Source organism: Triticum aestivum, chromosome 7B, assembly GCF_018294505.1.
Source record: "Triticum aestivum cultivar Chinese Spring chromosome 7B, IWGSC CS RefSeq v2.1, whole genome shotgun sequence".
NCBI classification, from domain to species: domain Eukaryota; kingdom Viridiplantae; phylum Streptophyta; class Magnoliopsida; order Poales; family Poaceae; genus Triticum; species Triticum aestivum.
Window position 1 is genome coordinate 669,754,824 of NC_057813.1, and position 12,953 is coordinate 669,767,776.

At 42.6% G+C, this 12,953-nt stretch overlaps 1 pseudogene; it reads right to left on the reverse strand.

Annotated features, from left to right (window-relative positions):
- Positions 1-690: 690 nt before the first annotated feature.
- Positions 691-11,906, reverse strand: LOC123158411 (uncharacterized; annotated as a pseudogene).
- Positions 11,907-12,953: the final 1,047 nt, after the last annotated feature.

Here is a 12,953-nt window from a genome sequence, read left to right on the forward strand (position 1 = left end):
TCTGGAATGGCCGCAAACGTTTATGACCAAAATACGTCTACTGTGGCGTTTTGGTCACTAGCAACCTCCCCAGGCCACGTAGGCATCCAGCGTGGCAATCTAACATGGCACAAGATTCAGCCCGGTCCAGTTCGGTTTTCTACATGGGCCTAGCCCATTAATTCAGCCCATTTGGTATATTTATTTTTGTTAAATTTTTTCTGCTACATGGGCCAAGCCCAACTGGTCAGCCCATCAATTTTTATGCACGTTTGGCCTTTCAAGAATATATGTACAATTTTGTGCAGCCCATTTCTAGTTTACATTCAGCCTTTTTATACATTCAAATATTAATTCAATCCTGGAGTTGGTCCAGTACTCTTTTCAGCCCATTCACATATTCATACATATGATCCACCTTTTTGACAAATTTTGCAAATAATTTCATATTTCAGCACTAAATATGTTTACATCACAGGCCATAAAGCCCTACAAAATAGTATCACTTGTTCCTATGTTGTCCTAGCTTAGAGCTCTTGTAATAGCACAATCTTTACATCGTTCATTTCACCAACATACTATCATATATACTACAAATATACTTCTGACTTCTTCACTTCCAGGCTAGAGCTCTTGTAAATTTTTGTAGAGGATGAATGAAGCAGCATGACCTTGTTGAGCAGCAGATCATCAGCATCATCCCAGGTTGGATCAGCTACATCCCCGGTCGTCGCCATGACTTGAGCAGCAATATCTCAGGTTGATAACCAGATCCTGCAGCAAGCAGCAGCTGATCAGCATTCCTGCAATAGCAACAATAGTTTCGATCAGCAACAGTACAACATATAGTATCAGCAACATTAACTACTCCAAATCAACAACAACTACAACATATCAGATCAACAACTACTGCAGCAGATCAGATCAGATCAACAACTACTACTACAGCAAGATCAACAACAACTACTATAGCAGATCAGATCAACAACTACTACAGCAAGAACTTTTTTGCACTAAAACATTACAGATCAAGAAGAGATTCTGGAAACTTTAATTGAATTCAATTAAATTTGTGCTACTGCTGCTGTTATAAAACTACTGAAACTACTCATGCAACAATTAGCATCAGATACAAGCAGCACTAAGCACCAAGATTACTACACCAAGTCAAATTTAAGCTACTGAAAAATGGTGGAAGATTCATGACAAGAATAACAGTAGCAGAAGCTTCATGTGCTAAAATACTGAAGCTTCATGTGCAAAATTACTCAAGATTTATGTGCAAAATTAATTGTAGGTGTTGAAGCTATTCCCAAATTATCACAAAATTTAAGCTATCATCCTGCTGCAGAAATAGCCACCATCCAGGCCCCCGTTATCCGCCAGGCTGCCGCCAAGCTCCAGCCCCTCCAGCGACGACCACAAGGGCCTCCTGTACAACATCATGAGAACAGTCAAGGACTGCAACATCCAAGTAACAACGAAGTTCAGCACAATAAAATAGATATTATGGTCACTTGACTACAATGATTCCTCCTACTGCTATCATTCTTAGAAGTGAAAGCTTCTGCTAGTCATTCTGTTACTTCACAGTGTCATGGCATGTCAATATATTCAATACAAACATATAGTAGTAGGTATGTAGGAGAACCTCATGCTTGACAGGGGTTTCTCTGAATTTAATGGATGATAGCCCCTAGCTTACTGAATTAACAAACACACCAGCAAGCACTTAACTTGACAGGAAGGAAGGAAGGAAAATGAAGGACGAGAGATGGCATACCTCGTGTACGAGACCTGTACTGCAGCTCGTGCCCGGTCCTCGTGGCTGGTGATGGAGGAGGTCGTCGGGTGCCTCATGCGTGCAGGCGACGACGACAACCTTGGTGAGCCGCCATCACCAGCGTGCATGGACCAGCCTATGCCCATCAGCCGCGCGAGGGCTTGACGACGACCTACGTGAGGAAGGAAAAATATAGATCACTCTGTCCATTCACAAAAATAAAGAAATAGGTGGATGTCATCTCAATATTGTCGCTAATTAAGAGCTTCAATGTTCGTCAAGAATGCATGCTCATTGTTTTGCTAATTAAGAGTGCCATAGTTCACTGTCAATAAGAGCGGCTTCAGGGACACCAAAAATTAAAAACCAAGGATGGAAGTAAATTAACCCCGACTAGTGTTGAGCTGGTCGTGAAGCTGAAACTTAATTTGAAGAAAAGGAGGTCCTGGTTGGTCAATTATTGTCAGTCAGGCTGAGCATTGTGCAGTAAAAAAAGCAAGCAGGAGCTAATGGCCTAGGAACTACTAGTAGCACAGCTATAGTAGAAGATATAATTGTGCATGCTGTAAGACAGTAAGAATGAGTAATAAATAGCAAGCATAATTGTGCACTTGGTAGTGCATCGTCCTCTGTTTACCCCACCCCAGCGCACCCCAAACTAAAAATAACAGAAACTCCAAATCCAATATTACTATTGCTGTAGTTTCTAATGGGATTTATCTTTTTTAATTTGAGATAACAGTACATAAATCATCAGACCAGATATTGATTATATGCTTTCAATGAATGTAAACAAACCAACAAATGAATGTAAATACATATATGAAGTTTCAGTTATACTTCAAAACAAATAATTAATCTAATGAATTATACACTCAATAACAACCAACATAAACATAGTCAATTATGTATGACAAACTAAAACAGTTTCTGTTGAACACATGTAGTGGAGAAGAGGGGTAAGTGACGAGAGCTCCTCTCCCGACGGCAAAATAGGGCCACCCGCTAAGCCGTATAGTTCTAATCCGGCAGCGCCTGCAGAAAGATAGAGAGAGATTGAGCGAGTCAAACAGAGAGAGGGGGCAGGTCCAATATACAAGTTATCATGATCTATTAGCATTCGCAACAGACTAAATCGAGCACCCTGGTATGAGAAAAATGCATTACCATTTTTGTTAATAAAGATGCATCATGTTCGGGTACTGGTCATGCTATTGAAGCTGATCATTGCGACTAACACCAGCACGGTGCTCACGGACATACTGCTAGTACTGACATGCACACAACACGAGACAATTACCAAGCATCCAACATCAGTGTCTTATCTCCTCTAAAAGTGCAACCTTATTTTGCATCTACACTTGCCCCTAATCATGCAACAATTTATAGTAATTTGAGGAGTATTTGCTAGGATCATGATGACAATTTTAGATTAAATTGCAGTGCTTGTCATCCACAGTTGTATGGTTCTATCTAGGATTACATAAAAACAGAGAAAACAACATTCAGATGCGCATAATAATTTACGTCTATAATCTGACTTGATTTCTTCTAAAAAAAATTCTTATCAACATGGCTAGAGACTATATAGATGGTCTACTCTGGCCCAGACTATTGCTGTCAGGATCCAATCTACACTGACAACACAAAACAAATCTGAATTTCAATGCTATGGGAATTAACTCTAAAAACTGACTATGTTGCTAGAATGGAGAGGAGCAAGGAGTTTGCTGTACAGCAAGAGAGTTTTCCACTCTGGACCAACTCCTACCCAAACAAAATATCCACAATAACATATCAACTATAATGGTACCCGGCTCAGTTACAGTTGAGCAAAGCAACAAACAAAATTGTACTTCCCAAGGCTTTCCAAGCGGAATGCGCAAAGAGGCCACTGTGCCGTGGGGAGTTGGGGGGACCTTCACCTTGGGTGGCTGGACGAGGGCGCCGTGGATTTAGAGGTCTAGGTGGAAGAAGCCCTTGACGGAGGCGACTGTGGTGGCTGGGTGCGCCCCTCCTGCTCCTCCTCCTCGAGCAGGACAAGGTCAGCGGCTACATGGTGAGGAGAAGGCCCTCCTCTCCTCTCTGGGTGTCGTCCTGGTCGCTTGCCAGCGCGGTCTACCTGCAAAGATGAGACAAGAAGGGGTCAGGGGTTTGGAGTGGCTAAGGTTCAGGGAGCGGGGGAGGAGGAGGGAGACTCGCCAGATTGGATGGGGAGAAACTGCACAATCCCTAGCCATGGCTACTGGCTAGGGTTTCATTGGCGAGGAGGGAGGGAGGGAGGTTGGCGCGGCAGGCGGCTGCAGGGGGAGAGGAGGAGCCATCGGTGCTCTGCTGCTCAGCTCGCCGAAGCCCGACCACGAATAGGTCGGCGGCGCGACCGGAGAGGAGACGAGCTGTAGGTGGAGGAGGACCGCGGGCTTCGGCGCAATCTTGGGGAAGGAGACCGCGGGCTCAGCGTCGCCTGGAGGTGGAGGAGCCAACGGCGGCGTGCGCGGGTGTGGGGAGGGTGGGAGCCGCTGCGGCTGCGGGGACGGGGTGGGAAGGAGGTTGGCGGCGGAGATCTGGAAGGGGAGGAGGCGACGAGTGGCTGGGTAGGGTTTGCGAGGACGAGGAGTGGGTGCGGTGGGTTATGGATGGATGGATGGACGTGCGGTGGGTTAGGGCTAGCAATGGATGGTAGGATGTCTGCCATGTCATCGATCCGTGTCATAGATGGTTCCACCAATCAGAATCCAGCTTATGTAATTGTTTTTTTTTCTTTTATATTTTTTACCCTCTTATTTCGGGTAAACACTCAACATATTGGCTTCATGTTGTATGTTTAAATGACCCAATATTGCACATATGTGTATTTTAGGATTTCAATCAATGATGATTTTGTGGTCCTCATTTTCGTTGGACGAAAAAACCATTTTCCATTTCTCGAGTGCCCGAAAGGAGGTTTTTTTGTGAAGGAACTACCAAATAATTGTTGCAAAATTGGACCAAATCATTTTTATAAAATACCAGGCCATATTTAATGCACAATTGACCAAATGGTTGGCTGAAAAAAGTTTTGATCCACCTCTGGTGAAAAAGACAAATTTCCGCCGATTCAGTTGGAAGCGGGTCAAATTTGAACTGTAGCTGCCTCATAGTTTGCTCTTTATTTTTTCCAAAAATCATTTCTAGGTACATAAGTATCTTTTTAATCAGAGAAACACCAACAAAATTCCAAGATTCAACCACTAGCTAGGAACGGTCATTCCCGCCGTTTTGACTGCATTTTCAAACGGGCATAAAAAATTAAAAAAATTAAAAAATTGGGAAACCTTCGCATTGTGTCATAATATGTGGCCAAGTTTCCAGGAAAAATAATAAACTTGTAATACGACAATTATTTTAAAAAAGTGTTCTCAGAAACGAGCTATCATGTGTGGAGATCAATGGCTTTCAAACCAAATGATCAATCTTATGGCCACATCCATGGCATAGTTTGTTCAAATCATCTCATATTGTCCACAAGGGTGCATATTGGAATGGAAAACAATGTTGCCTAAGGAAGTTTTCATTTTCGTTGGAAGAAAAAACCATTTTCCATTTTTCGAGTGCCCGAAAGGAGGTTTTTTTGTGAAGGAACTACCAAATAATTGTTGCAAAATTGGACCAAATCATTTTTATAAAATACTAGGCCATATTTAATGCACAATTGACAAAATGGTTGGGTGAAAAAAGTTTTGATCCACCTCTGCTGAAAAAGACAAATTTCCGCCGATTCAGTTGGAAGCGGGTCAAATTTGAACTGTAGTTGCCTCGTAGTTTGCTCTTTATTTTTTCCAAAAATCATTTCTAGGTACATAAGTATCTATTTAATCATAGAAACACCAAAAGAATTCCAAGATTCAACCACTAGCTAGGAACGGTCATGCCCGCCGTTTTGACCGTATTTTCAAACGGGCATAAAAAATTCAAAAAAAATCAAAAAATTGGGAAACCTTCGCATTGTGTCATAATATGTGGCCAAGTTTCCAGGAAAAATAATAAACTTGTAATACGGTAATTATTTTAAAAAAGTGTTCTCAGAAATGAGCTATCAAGTGTGAAGATTCATGGCTTTCAAGCCAAATGATCAATCTTATGGCCACATTCATGGCATAGTTTGTTCAAATGATCTCATATTGTGCACAAGGGTGCATATTGGAATGGCAAACAATGTTGCCTAAGGAAGTTTTCATTTTCGTTGGACGAAAAAACCATTTTCCATTTTTCGAGTGCCCGAAAGGAGGTTTTTTTGTGAAGGGACTACCAAATAATTGTTGCAAAATTGGACCAAATCATTTTTATAAAATACTAGGCCATATTTAATGCACAATTGACAAAATGGTCTGGTGTAAAATTTTTTGATCCACCTCTCGTGAAAAAGACAAATTTCTGCCGATTCAGCTGGAAGCGGGTCAAATTTGAACTGCAGCTGCCTCATAGTTTGCTATTTATTTTTTCCAAAAATCATTTCTAGTTACAGAAGTACCTATTTAATCATAAATACATTGTTTGGTGGTGATACGTCGAGGTTTGGGCGGTGGCCGAGGGCCCCAACTCTAGAGCGCGTAAACTCGCATGCCCGTCGCGTGGTCACCGCGTGACCGTGGTGTTGCCTTGTGTTCTGGGCAGCCTAGGCATGTCTTGTGGGTTGAGCACTCCCCAGGTAGGTGCTAGGAACAAAATTACAACATAAGATTCTCACGAGGAGACCGATCGATGCTCAAACATGAATTAGCGGCCAAGTGTTTGATTGGCTAATGGGCGTGAGTTTTGGCTGAGGATGATCAGTTACTAAGAAGACCGTCTTCACAAATTTCCAGCTCAAAAGGAGGAGCCTAGGTGGTACTTTCTTTGCAAACCACCACACTGGACATAAATACGAATGCTGAAGCTCGGCTCAAAATAATGAATGGATTGAGCTGGCATTTGGTGGAGGATCGTTATTTGGTCATAGGAAAGCACTGTAGAAAATGGATACTATTTGGACATGCCAAAGTGGTACTTCCTTCACAAACTGTTACTCTGAACAGAATAGGAAAATGAATATTTTTGAATTATTTTTGAACTAGGCAAGGAAGATTTTTACATATTTGATGAAATATGACCCAAAGAATTTATGAGATTTTTTTTGGGAATTTTGGGAATGATAGAAATATAGGTTGCTTCACAACCTAGGGCAAAAACTGCCACATGGACATGACACATAGGCAAAACTGATGAGATGGCGCCTAGTCATCACAACCCACCACAATCTACAAGGTTATGACCATCTATATTGGTCATTAACAACTAGAAATAAGGCAGCGGACTAGCACTGTTTGCTTTGTGACCATTTCGTGTAAGGAAATTACGACCTTTCTGACCAAAATGGTCGCAATGGTTTAGGGTTTGAAGCCCCCTGAACAGCTTTTGACCAATTGGTCTAAAATGGTCATAAATTTATGACCAATTCTTCGAGGGTCACTGACAGAAGGTCATAAGTTGACATATTTCTTGTAGTGATAACAGACCACATTATGGCCGTAAATGGGCTAGAGTTGAAATCGTCCGTTCATGGGCCGACGATAACGTCCCGACCATAATGGGTCGTCATTAATCGGTCGTATTTGATGATGCTATGAAAACGGCCCAACGTATTAACGGACCGACTGTAACCGCGGGCTGAATTTGGCCCACAAGCAGAAAATGACACTAACGGGCCGAAAGTAAACGAATGCTGGAAATGAGCCCAAGAATAGATGAGCCCTGAGAAGGCCGAAAGATAACATGGGCTGGAAACGGCCCAATGGTATAATGACCCATTAATGGGTATAAAGTGATACACTGTTCATTACGGGCCAGTTTTACCACAGGCCATTAATGGGCCGAGGGTTACTAAGGGCCTCATATGGGCCGAAAGACGTCATGGGCCATACATGGGCCGGAAGTTAAAACGGGCTAGAATTATATTGGACGGTCTAGATGATGCTACTGGACCAAATTCGGATAGAACGTAAACGGGCCCTGGGTTAGCGGGCTATAAATGGACTATATGCGAACATGCCGTTAACAGGCTTGCCGTGGGCCGACCTGCCACCTTTTGACCAAGTTAAACGGGTCGGCCTTTTCACAGGAATGGGCCTCTGTTGGGCCGTGCCATGTGTCGACGTATCATAGGCGCTTTGGGTCCAATGAGTGGATGATATCTGTCCCAACGGCGAGCCGACACGTGTTCCCTCCAGCCAATGATGATTTTACACATGTATAATCCCCATTGGTCGGGGCTGTTAACGGGTTATCGGATCCAAAACCAAACCCTATAGCTTAACAGCGTTCCGTTACGGTGGATGCCACGTGTCGGTCACTCTTGATGAAAGCACTTCTGTGATGCGCGATTTATCGTCATGAAAGTGGACACTTCCGTAATGATAATTTTGGTAATGTCATGGAACACTTCTACGACAGCACAGGTATGACTATCTTGATTCTGTCATAAATTTGTCATGGATGTACATGCATGACAGAAATCTTGACCTACTGTGACAAACACGTATCATCAGAGAAGTGTATTTTTTTGTAGTGATGGCCGCTCACAAGTCCCGCGCACAGCCGTTCCTCGTGGTGGCCTCGCTAACCCACACGACGGGCCTACGGCTAACTGATCTGGATGGCCACGTTGTGAGGGTGATCGGTGACAAGCTACAATTTTGGAAACCTATGCCCACGAGTCTCGATGACGCTATATGTGTTGTTGGCTATCCGGATAACGGTCGTGGCGTCGGGGTGATCGACCTTGCCACCAAGAATATGCTCGTCACCCCATTGGAAGTTGGCAGAGACTGGGCCTTCGGTCGTGCCGTTCCATCCGGCGCCTACAAGATGGTGCGCTTCGTAGACAGTGCCTACTGTGAGGTATTTACAGTAGGAGATGGTGCCAGATGGAGACGAAGGGAATCGCGCCAACTTCGTCACCAATATTTTACCTTTGACTATTACATTGCAACGGTTAATGGTAGCTTGTATTGCTTGCCGAAAGATGGATTTGGCATAAACTTTATACTCCCCTTTGACCTCGAGACCGAGGAGTGGAAGGACAATATCGAAGGCCCACCAAATGTGAAACTCTGCTGGCATAATAACTGCTTAGGCGAGCTCTGCGGCGCTTTGTGCTTGGCTGAACCAAATAATTGGGAAACCAGTAATGGATATACAAACATATGGCTCTTAACCGACCCTGATAACATTATCTGGGTCAAGGAGTGTATGATACCTTTGGACCTATCTATACCCTTGGACTCTACCTTGCGCTACTGGATGACGCCTTTGAGCGTGTTACGTGACGGTTCAAAACTGCTGATCTACTACAATGCTGGCTCTATGGGAGTTTTTTTTGAAATAAATCGTTAGCTTTATTAATTGCAAATAACAGTTACATCGTCCATAAGAAGAGGTACAATTTCATCCATGGGTTCCTCAAAATATTCATTTGTTACGGAAATTTTCGCTAATCTAACTAGTTCATGAGCCACCCTATTTGCCTCTCTATTACAATGCTCAAACCTAGTAAGAGAAAAATCACAAGCCAAAAAATAGCAATCATCAAAAACCACCACCGCCGCTCCCGCTGATTGTCCTCCATTCTTCATTGTGTTGATGACTTCAATATTGTCTGAGTTGACATCTAGGCGATTGCATCCCGCCCTCTATGCAAGTAATAATCCAAACCTTAGGGCCAAAACTTCCGCTGTCAGAACATCTGCACAACAGTCAAACTTCCAGTTTCCTCCGGCAATAAATCTTCCTTTATCATCTCTGAGAACAGCCCTAGCTGTACCAGTAAGCCGATCATGATCAAACGAAGCATCAGTATTTAGCTTAACAAGTCCCATAGGAGGTTTGCTCCATCCTCCTTTTTTAATAGATGCATTCGGGGAATGGGCATTTACATAGTTTGTTGTTATTGCCCTAATCCCCATGGAGGATAGTTGTGCGTTTTGAGCCTTACCTTCATGAACCAGCCTACGTCTATCCCACCATAAATACCAAGCGGTTATAGCTATTAGTTCACGTACATTCTGGATTTCTAGAGTAGCTATTTCATTTTCTGGCTTCAGAAGTAAAAATTCAAGGATTGCTTCTCCTGCCCTATCAACAACACATGCTTCTTTAATCACCCCCCACAACCCCAGTTTTTTCCAAACCTCTTTTGCCTTCTGACAGAGGAACAATACGTGTTTCGTGTCTTCCTGTTCATTTGTGCATGAGGGGCATATAGGCGTGACCTTGATGTGTCTATTGGCCAGTGTAACGCGACATGGGAGTGTACCATGTAATGTACACCAAATAAAGATTTTTACCTTTGCCGGACAAGACAATTTCCAAATCTTCCCCCAAATAGGGTTGACATTGATCCTACCCATGCCGTTTGTATACTGCAACTTCTTTCCATGTTGCTGGTTCCATTCCTCCAAATAGGCAGAGCGAACAGTGAACAAACCATTTTTCGTAAAACTCCATGCAATGAAGTCTTCCATGGTATGCATAGGAAGGGGAATGGCGAGGACTCTTTGAACATCAATCGGCCACAAAGTTTGTCTCACCAAATCTTCGTCCCAACAATTCATAACTGGATCAATGAGATCAGCTACCTTTGACAAGAGTTGCCCTCTTCTAGGGGTGATAATTTTCCTATCTGTATTGTGGGGAATCCATGCATCTCTCCAAATATCAATTTTCTGGCCATTTCCAACTCGCCAGATATAACCATTTTTCAGTGAGTTAACTCCCGCAAAAATGCTTTGCCAAGTAAAGGACGAACCTTTCTTTAAACTTGCACTCATCAAGTCGCCACCAGGGAAATACTTAGTTCTCAAGATAGTGGCACATAAAGACTCCGGTTTATCAATAAGACGCCATGCTTGTTTGGCTAACAAAGCCAAGTTGAAACAATGTATGTCTCGAAAGCCCATGCCTCCTTGATTTTTTGGTACACACATCTTCCACCATGCCATCCAGTGCATTCTCTTCTGATTGTCCTCGTCACCCCACCAAAAATGCGACATCGCGTCAATTATTCCTTTACAATTTTTTTAGGAATTTTAAAGACGGACATAGCATAGGTAGGTATAGCTTGAACAACAGATTTGAGCAAAACTTCTTTCCCTCCAGATGATAACAATTTTTCCTTCCATCCATTAATTCTCATAATAACTCGGTCAATCAAGAATTGAAAACAATCACTTTTATCCATGCCCACATTGGCAGGTAAACCCAAATATTTATCATTTAGGGATTCAGTCATAATATTCAGAATTGTACAAATTTGTGCCTTTTCTTCTACTTTTGTGTTTGGACTAAAAAATATGCTAGATTTTTCAACACTCACCATCTGTCCTGAGGCGGCACAGTAATAATCCAAAACTGATTTTAACGCCTCCGCATTCATAGCATTTGCTCGCATAAGTATCAAAGAGTCATCCGCAAAGAGAAGATTGGAAATCGGTGGAGCATCTCTGCATACCTTTATGCCTAAAATACTTCCATTCTCCTCTGCTTTCACTAAAAGGGCAGTAAGACCCTCCGTGCATAATAAGAATAAGTAGGGAGAGAGGGGATCTCCCTGCCTCAATCCTCTAGTGGGTTTAAAACTCTCAGTTTCCTCGGCATTGAAACGAACTCGATACTCCACAGAAGAAACACATTGCATAATTAACTTCACCCATTTCTTATCAAATCCCAATTTTAACATAATCTCCTTTAAAAAGACCCATTCCACTCTATCGTATGCCTTTTGCATGTCTAATTTGATGGCACATAGACCCTCTTTACCAGCCCTCTTTTTCTTTATTGTATGAAAACACTCATAAGCCACTAATATATTATCTGTAATCATTCTTCTAGGCACAAAAGCGCTCTGAGTTGGGCTGATAATATCTGTTAGGATTATCTTCAAACGGGAAGCAATCATCTTTGAAGTTACCTTATACACCACGTTGCACAAGCTAATTGGTCTAAATTGAGTTACCTTTTCCGGAGCATTAACCTTTGGGATCATTACAATCGCAATGTCATTCCATCCCTCTGGAATGGAGCAAGTATTCACCGCCTTGAGAACCTCTTCAATCAGATCATCTCCCAACATAGGCCAGAATCTTTTATAAAAAATAGCATGAAGGCCATCGGGACCTGGCGCTTTTAAATCCCCAATGTCGAACAGGGCTTTTCGAACTTCGTCATTTGTATAAGGGGCGAGAAGAGCATTATTCATTTCTTCCGTTATTTTCCTTGGGATAAGCGAAAGAACGTCCTGGTTCGGTTGGGTTACTTCTGAGGTAAACAAATTCGCAAAGTACCTCTTAATATGATCCTTCATCTCTGTTCCTTGCACCCAAACACCATTTTCATCAAGTAATTTCTTAATCTGATTTCTTCTCTTTCTGGCCGATGCCGCATTGTGGAAAAATGCGGTGTTATGATCACCATGCATCAACCAATTTGCACGCCCACACTGTAGCCAATAAATCTCCTCTTGTTCCAAAATGTTTTCAATAAGGACAAGGATTTCCTTTTGTCGCGCTTGTGTATCCACATTAATAGGACCCCTTCGCAATTTTTCCAACTCTTTTTTAAGTTTATTAATTCTTTTTCTTGGTCCTTTAAGAGTGTCACAATCCCAAATATGCAAATCCGCCTTCACCGCCCTGGTACCTTGAGCAAGATTTGGTCCAATACCCAAACTATTCGCTTTATCCCAGGCTGTACGGACAATTTCTCCCACTGTCTCTTCTTTTAGCCATCTGGCTTCGAATTGTTTCGTTCGACCCTATGATTGATTGAATATATTTCCATCATAATAATCTGTGTCCAAAACTAGTGGGCGATGGTCAGAGTGCACATGCTCTTCGTTTATGACTGCAGCACGTGGAAATTTATTTGCCCATTCCACATTACAAACTGCCCGATCAAGTCTCTCCCTAACTTCGCCTCTCCTCCAGGTGAAGAGATCACCAATATAACCCATATCTGCCAGCCCACATTCTCCCAAACAATTACGGAAATCTCTCATCATTGCATTTGGTCTCGCGTTACTGCCCTCTTTCTCAGAGGAGAGTAAAATTTCATTGAAATCCCCCAAAATAACCCAAGGGTGATCGCCCTTATTATGTAAATTGCGAATATCATCCCGAGA